Raw genomic sequence first — 7870 nt, forward strand, 5'->3', positions numbered from 1 at the left:
GGGACAGAAGGAATCTCTTGAATTGAATCATGCGCGTCACTAATAAGATGACGAGGCATTTGGCTACCTATGCGAAAGTAATTCAACTCCCGCCGTCTTAAGGTTTAAGACTTATAACAATATATGTTTAATATTTTTAATATCCGTGAGGTTTTAAATAGGGACAGTAGGAATCTCTTGAATTGAATCATGCGCGTCACTAATAAGATGACAAGGCATTTGGCTACCTATGCGAAAGTAATTCAACTCCCGCCGTCTTAAGGTTTAAGACTTATAACAATATATGTTTAATATTTTTAATATCCGTGAGGTTTTAAATAGGGACAGAAGGAATCTCTTGAATTGAATCATGCGCGTCACTAATAAGATGACGAGGCATTTGGCTACCTATGCGAAAGTAATTCAACTCCCGCCGTCTTAAGGTTTAAGACTTATAACAATATAAATGAAAAATATTATTTTCATTTTTCACGTCACTAATAAGATGACGAGGCATTTGGCTACCTAAACGAAAGTAATTCATCTTCCGCCGTTATAAGGTGCAAGACTTATAACAATATAAATGAAAAATATTATTTTCATTTTTCACGTCACTAATAAGATGACGAGGCATTTGGCTACCTAAACGAAAGTAATTCATCTTCCGCCGTTATAAGGTTTAAGACTTATAACAATATAAATGAAAAATATTATTTCATTTTTCACGTCACTAATAAGATGACGAGGCATTTGGCTACCTAAACGAAAGTAATTCATCTTCCGCCGTTATAAGGTTTAAGACTTATAACAATATAAATGAAAAATATTCTTTCCCGTTTCTCCGTCACTAATAAGATGACGAGGCATTTGGCTACCTAAACGAAAGTAATTCATCTTCCGCCGTTATAAGGTTTAAGACTTATAACAATATAAATGAAAAATATTATTTTCATTTTTCACGTCACTAATAAGATGACGAGGCATTTGGCTACCTAAACGAAAGTAATTCAACTCCCGCCGTCTTAAGGTTTAAGACTTATAACAATATAAATGAAAAATATTATTTTCATTTTTCACGTCACTAATAAGATGACGAAACAGTTAGTAGGCCACAATTAGTAGGGAAACGTGGACAACCCGTGATAAATCCTTATATGCTTTCTTAGATATAGCATATAAAGATTTTTTATACTAAATATACATATTTACACATGCATATTTACATTTTTTTTATATTTCGAATCATCAAGCAAAGGATAAGCTTCAGTGGATCGCAGTATGGCAGCTGCTCAACCACTTACAACACCTTGCCCGTTACAAAAGTCGTTTACAATTGATTCTAGGCTTTGTCATTGTATTAAATAATGTTTTCATATGTAACTAGCATGGCATCAGGTGATCAAAGATCCTCCCAATTTACTATGTTACAAATTACATTGGCATCACATCCATTGTCGTTTAAAATATAAATAATAAACTTTAAATGGTTTAGAAGCCATACAATGCAAATTGCCCCTTATTTATCATTGCAGTCCAGCACGGATACGACCTTAGAGGCGTTCAGGCATAATCCAACGGACGTAGCGTCATACCACTGTTCGCTCGAACAAGTATTGTGCCATTGGTCCGTACCTGCGGTTCCTCTCGTACTACGCAGGAATGCTGTCGCAACAACGTTTTGTCATTAGTAGGGTAAAACTAACCTGTCTCACGACGGTCTAAACCCAGCTCACGTTCCCTTGCATGGGTGAACAATCCAACGCTTGGTGAATTTTGCTTCACAATGATAGGAAGAGCCGACATCGAAGGATCAAAAAGCGACGTCGCTATGAACGCTTGGCCGCCACAAGCCAGTTATCCCTATGGTAACTTTTCTGACACCTCTTGTTAAAAACTCTTTAAACCAAAAGGATCGATAGGCCGAGCTTTTGCTGTCCCTGTGTGTACTGAACACCGAGATCAAGTCAGCATTTGCCCTTTTGCTCTATGTGTGGTTTCTGTCCGCACTGAGCTGGCCTTGGGACACCTCCGTTATTATTTGAGAGATGTACCGCCCCAGTCAAACTCCCTACCTGGCAATGTCCTTGAATTGGATCATACCTGAGTAATTGGAGTTATACCAAATTTTCAAATCGATAATACATGAATGCATCTCTCATTAAAGAATTTGTTTGCGATTATATAACAAACTCGTGATACTTTGATCAAGAAGCTTGCATCAAAACCCAATACCATAAGATATAATAAATATATCCGTATAATGGCTAGGAAATGATACACGTTCCATTTAATCAAGTAAGTAAGGAAACAATAAGAGTAGTGGTATTTCATTGTCGATACCAAACCGAAGTCTAATATCTCCCACTTATTCTACACCTCTTATGTCTCCTTACACTGCCAGATTAGAGTCAAGCTCAAAAGGGTCTTCTTTCCCCGCTAATTATTCCAAGCCCGTTCCCTTGGCTGTGGTTTCGCTAGATAGTAGATAGGGACAGAAGGAATCTCGTTAATCCATTCATGCGCGTCACTAATTAGATGACGAGGCATTTGGCTACCTTAAGAGAGTCATAGTTACTCCCGCCTGTGACCGCAGCTTACTTGCATTTCTTCACTTTGACATTCAGAGCACTGGGCAGAAATCACATTGTGTCAACACCCGCTAGGGCCATCACAATGCTTTGTTTTAATTAGACAGTCGGATTCCCCAAGTCCGTGCCAGTTCTGAATTGATTGTTAATTGATAATCGTTATAATTAATAAGAATAATTGGTTTGACCCAACTAGTATTCTTAAAAATTTTAGCAAGAAAGTTCCACAATTGGATACGTAAATAAACTATCCGGGGAACAAGTTACAACCATAAATGATTATAACTCTATTACCCAGAACGAGCACATAAACCATATTATTGTTTCCCAATCAAGCCCGACTATCTCAATCTTCAGAGCCAAATCCTTATCCCGAAGTTACGGATCTAATTTGCCGAATTCCCTTACCTACATTATTTCTATCGACTAGAGACTCTTCACCTTGGAGACCAGCTGCGGATATTGGTACGGCCTGTTGAGAAGTTTGCGTATCCCCACCATAAATTTTCAAGGTCCGAGGAGAAAATATCGACACAACAGTATATGTCATGCTCTTCTAGCCCATCTACCATATCTCTCTGCGAAAGACTTCCATGGTAGTACGACTATATAAACAGAAAAGAAAACTCTTCCGATATCTCTCGACTGCTTCTTTATTTTCGTTCATGTTTCCAGGATGAGCACGAGGCCCATATTTAATAAACAACGGATACTCACAGGTTACGGAATTGGAACCGTATTCCCTTTCGTTCAAAATTATTCAAGTATATAATTTTCACAATAATTGTAATATTTATTTTTACTGAAAATTTTCGGCTTTCGCCTGAACTTAGGACCGACTGACTCGTGCTCAACCACTGTTCACAAGACCAAATTGTCCACTTCAGTCCTCCAAGGTCTCATTCGATTATTTGCTACTACCACCAAGATCTGTACCAATAGCAGCTCCATGCAGGCTTACGCCAAACACTTCTACGCATACCATTGTACCTTCCTACTCACTAAAGTTTCAAAATTTATATTACAAGTAATATAAATCATCTACTTTAGCGGTAATGTATAGGTATACAACTTAAGCGCCATCCATTTTAAGGGCTAGTTGCTTCGGCAGGTGAGTTGTTACACACTCCTTAGCGGATTTCGACTTCCATGATCACCGTCTGCTGTTTTTAAGCAACCAACGCTTTCATGGTTCTGCATGAGTTGTTAATTTGGGCACCGTAACATTACGTTTGGTTCATCCCACAGCGCCAGTTTGCTTACCAAAAGTGGCCCACTGGGCACATTATATCATAACCTTAAACTTCATATCAGAAAGTTAAGGTTCTTACCCATTTAAAGTTTGAGAATAGGTTAAGATCGTTTCGACCCTAAGGCCTCTAATCATTCGCTTACCAGATAAGATTATTTTATATAACATTAAAATGCACAGCTATCCTGAGGGAAACTTCGGGAAGGAACCAGCTACTAGATGGTTCGATTGGTCTTTCGCCCCTATACTCAATTCTGACAATCGATTTGCACGTCAGAACTGTTTCGGTCTTCCATCAGGGTTTCCCTGACTTCAACCTGATCAAGTATAGTTCACCATCTTCGGGTCACAGCATATCTGCTCAAGGTACGTTCCAGTTAGAGGTATAAATAATATAAATATTATTATACATAACTATATAGAACGCCCCGGGATTGGGTTAGTTAACTATAAAATAGTTAAAAAACTAATCCCATTAATAGTCAAGTTAATTACGCTATTAGGGTTATATCCCAATAACTTGCACATATGTTAGACTCCTTGGTCCGTGTTTCAAGACGGGTCCCGAAGGTATCCTGAATCTTTCGCATTGTTAATCATACAAGTGCATATAATAAACACAAAAATCAATGATAATTATGCCATTATATAATTCCAAAAATTAACGCACTGTATTCTTATTAATCTATCAACACTTTATCAAAATTAATGACATTATTTATCCTATGTTAAAATGCAAGCATAATAATTTGAATAAACTATAAGTCATATTTTTATGATACATTATACATGTTAATAGATTACAATGTCCTTATATGGAAAAAATGCACACTATTTCTATAATATTATTTAAATATTATAACTTTAATGATGAATTTTCCATAATGGATATTCAGGTTCATCGGGCTTAACCTCTAAGCAGTTTCACGTACTATTTAACTCTCTATTCAGAGTTCTTTTCAACTTTCCCTCACGGTTTGTTTTACTATCGGTCTCATGGTTATATTTAGTTTTAGATGGAGTTACCACCCACTTAGTGCTGCACTATCAAGCAACACGACTCTTTGGAAACATCATCTAGTAATCATTAAGTTTATACGGGCCTGGCACCCTCTATGGGTAAATGGCCTAATTCAAGAAGGCCTTAACTCGTTAATTTCTATACTAGAATATTGACGCTCCATACACTGCATCTCACATTTGCCATATAGACAAGTGACTTAGTGCTGAACTGATTTCTTTTCGCTCGCCGCTACTAAGAAAATCCTTGTTAGTTTCTTTTCCTCCCATAATTAATATGCTTCGATGCAGGGGGGAGTCACAGATGCGTTGAGTTTGTATAAAGCAATGTATAGATATATAAAACAATATATCTCTATGAAGAACAATATATTTGATATATTTTCAATTTCGCATCTTTAAATAAGAGACAATTCTAGTTAAAAAAAATTTAATTTTTTTTATGCTAGACATTTCTCAGTATTATTTGAATTGAAAAAAGAAAGAATTGTATCTTCATGTTTTCTTTTATAAATATTTGAGATAATTGCTTTATATTTAATATTATGAATATATAAATATATCCAATAATATACCATATGCATATCATTATAAAAATATATAAAATAAAGCAACTTTATTAGCATAGTCTTACAACACTCAACCATGTAGTCCAAGCAGCACTATAAAATTAATTAAAGTACATAACAGCATGGGACTGCGATATGCGTTTCAAAAATGTCGAGTGTCATGTGTCCTGCAGTTCACACGATGACGCACAGTTTGCTGCGTTCTTCATCGACCCATGAGCCGAGTGATCCACCGCTTAGAGTTTATAATAAATATATTAAATATACACAATTTGTCAATTATGTTTTTTATGATGAAATGGAACTTAAATTAATACAACATTTAAGGAATATATCAATTATCAATAAAGTTATTTTATGTACCTAAAATAATGTTTGCCGAATATGTCCTAGTTTTTTATATAATGAAATATAACATATAATTTAATTGTTTTAATATTATATAAAGCATTAACCTGTATATCAGGTACAACAATGTATATTTTAGGTGTTGCATTTATCAATGTATGCGCATAATTTAATATGAACAATACATCACGCAACGCATGTATATTAATTAAATATACACGCAATTTATATTGAAGACAACAAATGGTCTATATATTCAATATAATATATATGTCTTTTATTTTTGGGTAATTTTTATTATATATTTATATATAATAAATATTTTAATAACGGATAAGATTCATTAAATAATGATCCTTCCGCAGGTTCACCTACGGAAACCTTGTTACGACTTTTACTTCCTCTAAATAATCAAGTTCGGTCAACTTCTTGCGAAACAACCGTAACACACAAGGCGTCACAGTGATCACGTCCGGAGACCTCACTAAATAATTCAATCGGTAGTATCGCACGGGCGGTGTGCACAAAGGGCAGGACGTAATCAATGCGAGTTATTGACGCACACTTACTAGTTTGTCCAAGCTTTTGTGAACAGTTTCATTTCACAATCCCTAGCATGAAAGTGGTTTCAGCGGTTACCCGGACCTCTCGGTCTAGGAAATTACACGTTGATACTTTCATTGTAGCGCGCGTGCAGCCCAGGACATCTAGGGCATCACAGACCTGTTATTGCTCAATCTCATTATTGCTAGACGCAATTTGTCCATTTAAGAAGCTAGTATCCTTATAATGGACAAACCAACAGGTACGGCTCCACTTAGATAAACACATTCAAACACAATAAACATTTTACTGCTACCATGAATGAAGGCTATATAAGCTTCAACACCATAATCCTGAAGATATCTATTTAATATATTGAGTCTCGTTCGTTATCGGATTAACCAGACAAATCACTCCACGAACTAAGAACGGCCATGCACCACCACCCATAGATTCGAGAAAGAGCTATCAATCTGTCTTACACACTTATGTTCGGAATGTAATTTTTCCCGTGTTGAGTCAAATTAAGCCGCAGGCTCCACTCCTGGTGGTGCCCTTCCGTCATTTCTTTAAGTTTCAGCTTTGCAACCATACTTCCCCCGGAGCCCAAAAGCTTTGGTTTCCCGGGAAGCGACTGAGAGAGCCATAAAAGTAGCTACACCCAATTGCTAGCTGGCATCGTTTATGGTTAGAACTAGGGCGGTATCTGATCGCCTTCGAACTCTAACTTTCGTTCTTGATTAATGAAAAAATCTTGGCAAATGCTTTCGCTTAAGTTAGTCTTACGACGGTCCAAGAATTTCACCTCTCGCGTCGTAATACTAATGCCCCAAAACTGCTTCTATTATCATTACCTCTTGATCTGAAAAACCAATGAAAGCAGAACAGAGGTCTTATTTCATTATCCAATGCACAGAATATTCAGGCATTTGAAGCCTGCTTTAAGCACTCAATTGTTCAAAGTAATTGTACCGGCCCACAATAACCCTCGTTTAAGAACACTAATCCAGGTTTTTAAATAGGAGGAACATATGAAAAAATTACAAGTATTTAAACATATATAAGAACTCCACGGTAATACGTTACATACATAAGGTCTAGTACTAACTACAATTGTATGTTGTCTTACACGTATGAAGCACAAGTTCAACTACGAACGTTTTAACCGCAACAACTTTAATATACGCTATTGGAGCTGGAATTACCGCGGCTGCTGGCACCAGACTTGCCCTCCAATTGGTCCTTGTTACAGGGTTTAAAGTGTACTCATTCCAATTACAGGGCTCGGATATGAGTCCTGTATTGTTATTTTCGTCACTACCTCCCCGAGCTGGGAGTGGGTAATTTACGCGCCTGCTGCCTTCCTAGATGTGGTAGCCGTTTCTCAGGCTCCTCTCCGGAATCGAACCTGATTCCCCGTTACCCGTTGCAACCATGGTAGTCCTAGATACTACCATCAAAAGTTGATAGGGCAGACATTTGAAAGATCTGTCGTCGGTACAAGACCATACGATCTGCATGTTATCTAGAGTTCAACCAATATAACGATCTTGCGATCGCTGGTTTTAGCC

The 7870-nt window shown here is 36.9% G+C and overlaps 1 non-coding gene across 1 annotated transcript; it reads right to left on the reverse strand.

Moving 5' to 3' along the window:
• Nucleotides 1-1216: 1216 nt before the first annotated feature.
• On the reverse strand, nucleotides 1217-5157 carry LOC138927029 (large subunit ribosomal RNA). Its single transcript, XR_011443676.1, has one exon. It is a non-coding gene; the product is annotated as a large subunit ribosomal RNA (ribosomal RNA).
• Nucleotides 5158-7870: the final 2713 nt, after the last annotated feature.

Source organism: Drosophila bipectinata, unplaced genomic scaffold (genome assembly GCF_030179905.1).
Source record: "Drosophila bipectinata strain 14024-0381.07 unplaced genomic scaffold, DbipHiC1v2 scaffold_148, whole genome shotgun sequence".
Lineage (NCBI taxonomy): Eukaryota > Metazoa > Arthropoda > Insecta > Diptera > Drosophilidae > Drosophila > Drosophila bipectinata.